We start from the raw sequence: 4,067 nt of genomic DNA on the forward strand, positions 1-4,067 counted from the left end.
AGCGGGCGGTCAGGGGAGGTCTGCCGCGCCCTGGGGGTCAGCTCCGGGGCAGGCGGGAATCGAACTCATGTGGAAGTGGCTTAGGCTTCTCAGTGCTGGGCTCTAACCCGCTGTGCCACCAGGGAGGGCCCGAATGGCCTCATTTTAACTTGACCAATCTGTAAAGACCCTATTTCCAAGTAAGGTCACCTCCTAAGGAACCGATGGTTCTTCAACGCTTCTCTTTTGGAGGGGCCCCATTGAACCCATGGCCGTAACTCTCAAGATGGGTGTGCAGATTTCTTTGGGGAAGGGAGCAAATCATCAAGGGGTGACAAGGAGGGCTTCCCAGGGGAAACAAGCCGGGAAAAGGCTGTGGAGAAAGGCAGCTCTCCTGGAGGAGTGGAGAAGGGACCCCAGTCCTGGCTGTGCCGGTGAAAGAGACCGTAGTTCTAGAGGCTGGAGCCCGGGGCACCAGTGGTGGTGAGGAGAGCCTGGGTCAGTCCAGCACCGGAGCATCCCCAGGGACTCTGTGCCTCGTGCTGAAAAATCAGGAACCAGAGAGAGGTTTCCACAAAAGTCACCTTCGGAATCTGTCCTTAATCTCAAAGTGACACCTTTAAACATGGAATTTAAGTGAGACTTTTGGGGACTCAGGCTCTAATTTATTACAATTCTAAGTCCAATCATCTTTAAGAAGAGGAACATTTTATGTTTGTTTTTGGAGGGGCCAGGAGTTACTGAGAGTGAGTGAGAGTAGTCGAAGGCCAGCGCCTCGGGCGGCGCCCCCGGGAAGAGGCCTCAGACAGAGGTTCGCCTGTGGGAGTGAGTGGGAGGCTCAGCTGAAGCCCCCGGGCAGGCGGGCTGCGGTATGGCCAGGCCTGGGGCTCTCGGGAGCTGGGACGGCCCAGGCTGGCGTGGACAGACGACGGGTGTGAGCCTGAAAGGATCAGTCCCCCCTCGGAGGCTGCCCTCACAGAAGGCTGTGGCTTCAGGCAGTTCTGACGGGGAGGTGGCAAGGACTCACCTCATGTGGTCTTACAAAACCAGACACTGGCATGAACTGTGTCTAATAAGCTCAAGCCAGAGCCCTAAAACAATTGCGCACCCAGTTGTGGGCAGCAGACTCGCTCTGCAGTCCTGCTCCCCACCTGAGGTCTGGCTGGAATCACCTGCTCCAAGCTACCGGCCTCTTTCGCCTTTGGTCTTTTGGGAAAAGCCAGCCCCACCCTGAGACTCTCTGCTCCAAATCCCTCCATCATCAGGAAACCTCCAAACAGTGCATTTGATGCTTAGGGAACCCCCGAGTTCCTCCTTGCCCAAGGAGGAAGTCTATCTTCCTGTGAAAACCTCTTGGCTGAAAAGGCTTTCTGTGAATTCCCACCCCAAGGACCTGGAGCTCACCTCGCCCCGCCGCCCTGCAGCAATTCCCCTCGGAATTGCTGCTTTTTAGATGGGAAGCTTCTTGCAAAGCTGCTCTGGCCACTGAACACACGTGGTGTTCAATCGCGCCTCAGACCTGAACAGAGCCGCAGGCCCCGTCTGGCCTGGCGACACCCTCCCATGTCCGCCTGCCCCTCACATGCCCGCGGAACCTCGCCTGAGCATCTCTTTTCATTTAGAAATTATGTCAAACTTTAAAAAATAGATGAAACCATTCAGGGGCCTGTCACCTCCATCGGATTCTCCAGGTGTTCAGAGGTGTCACTTGCCATGTTTCATCGCTGTATTGCTTCACACACACACACACACACAATGTGCTTTATCGTTATTCTTTGCTTTAATTTTGTTTGAAAGCAAGCGGCAGAATACCGCTTCGTCACCCAAAATACCCCAGTGTTTATTTTCCCCACGCGACGACACTCTCCCACAGAGACACACCAGCCGTCTAAATCAGGCAGGCGGTGTTTCTGTCACACCACCATCCAAAACGCAGGCTCGGTGCAGATTTCACCAACTGTTCCCGCCGCGTCGGCTTTGCGTCTCTGGTCCAGAGACACACACGGCATTAGTTGCCGGAGCTCTCTGGTCTCCTCCAGCTGGATGAGCTCCCGGTCTGAAGGAGCATCCCCAAGTGACACTCTTGAGCCCAGAGAAGCCCCTCAGCCACGGTCCCGTGCGCGGCTGGGACGTGAAGGAAGGTCTCAGGGCCTGGGGCAGCTGAGGGGAAGAGGAGGCCGGTGGGCGGCCGGTGCTGAGTGGACCGGTGACTGAGGCACGGGCTGGTGAGTTTGCTGGCCGCACTGACCGTGAGGCCCATGACAAATAAAACATGTCACATCCTGACTGATGATTATCTCACAAGTGCCTGGAGGGAGAACAGCTGAGAGCCCACCTACCAGGGGAGCGAAGAAAGCCGTCTGCACATGTCGGTAGGGAGTCCCACCCAGACAAGCTAGAGGTTGCACTCCTTCTCCCCGCCTCTGCTGTTCTCCTCACTGCCTTCGGGAAGCCAGGTGATAGTCTCTTTTCCCAAACCGGCTCCCTCACCTGCGAGTCTCTCATGAAGCCTTGCTTTGTCCAGCTATGCCCCATGCCGCTGGTGAATTAATCCCCTGGAAGGCAAAGGACCCCTTCTGTGGAGTAACAGAGTGGTGCTGGGATATTCTTGGACATCAAGGTGTGTTCTGCTTATCTCTTTTACTCCTAGTGATGTTAGCCTCGATGACCAGGTCATTTGCTGGGTTTTCCTTTGTACTTGATTAGTATCCTAGGGGAGATACACTAAGACTACTATTGAGTGAAATCAAGGGTGTCAGGGACCCAAACTGTTAATGAGGGAACCCCACACTGCCTGTTCTAAGGGTCCATGCCACCCATACACATCAAAGAAAACAGACTGTTGGTGTTCGCAAGTATTTTTAACTGGTGGGAAGTTCAAAGGGCATAAAGAGAGAGAAGAGAAAGGATTTCAAATAATAAACCCTTACCTCACACCATATAAAAAATTAATTCAAGATGAATCACCAGTCTAAATGCAAAAATTGAAACTATCAAAACAGAAAATATCTAAAGACCTGGAGACAGGTAAAGACTTCTTTGGCTGCAGAAAGCGCTCATCATGAAAGAAGTTTTGATAAACTAGATGATATCAAAAGACACTGATTATAGTCCCATAGTATGGACTCAGGGAAAGCATAAAACATAGAAGTAGTCCTTTCATCTAAAATATATAAAGATTTCCTAGAACTCAGTAATAAATATATGCACACGGACAAAGAATCCAACATATACTTCACAAATGAAAGATACGTGAGTAGCCAATAACAGATGAAAACATGCTCAATATTGATAGTCATCGGGGAAATGCAAATTAAAAGATGCAATGAGATTTAGAACAACTCATCACACCAAATGCTGGTGAAGATGGAGCCTCACAGATATCTCCTATATGAGAGACAAAATGGAATAACTGTGGAAGTTTCTTACAAAGTTAAATATATACCTTTGAGCCTGTCATTCCATTCCGACATATTTACCCAAAGAAAATGACAGCATTATTTACGTATTATACATAACATATGTACAAAAGACATATATAGTAATGCTTATGGAAATTACATCTGCAGTAGTCAAAAAGAAGAAGTAGCCAGGTATCTAGTCACAGGGAAATAAATAAATATATTGAAATTCATTCATAAAGTAGAATATCACTCACCAGTAAAAAGGAACAAGTTACCGGTGAGTATCTATTTAATAGCATCTAAGCCCAGATACTTTAAGTGATAAAACTAGACACCAAATAACGTCTGAATGATTCCGCTTCCATGATGTCCTAAAGGACACAAAGCTGACTTAAGTAGGAAGCAAAATTGGTTGCCTGGAGTGGCAGATGGGAAGGGGCCGTGGGGGCTGACTGAGAGGGGCAGAAAGGGAACTTTCTGGGGGTCCAGAAAAGGTCTGTGTCTGAATTGCTGCAAGTGCTGTTCTGGTGGATGCGTGTGTGAGAAAGACCCCCTCTGGGCAGCCCTGGCCCCACCCCCTCTGGGCAGCCCCTGGCCCCGCCCCCTCTGGGCAGCCCTGGCCCCGCCCCCTCTGGGCAGCCCTGGTCCCGCCCCCTCTGGGCAGCCCTGGCCCCGCCCCCTCTG

At 50.9% G+C, this 4,067-nt stretch overlaps 1 protein-coding gene across 1 annotated transcript in view; it reads left to right on the plus strand.

Moving 5' to 3' along the window:
- The window catches only part of PTK2B (protein tyrosine kinase 2 beta), a 103,427-nt gene that overhangs the window by 67,644 nt on the left and 31,716 nt on the right, over nucleotides 1–4,067 (plus strand). The gene's annotated exons all lie outside the window — the stretch shown is intronic.

The sequence above is a fragment of the Condylura cristata genome, unplaced genomic scaffold (genome assembly GCF_000260355.1).
Source record: "Condylura cristata isolate star-nosed mole 26May11 unplaced genomic scaffold, ConCri1.0 scaffold00014, whole genome shotgun sequence".
In the NCBI taxonomy this organism is placed as follows: Eukaryota; Metazoa; Chordata; class Mammalia; order Eulipotyphla; family Talpidae; genus Condylura; species Condylura cristata.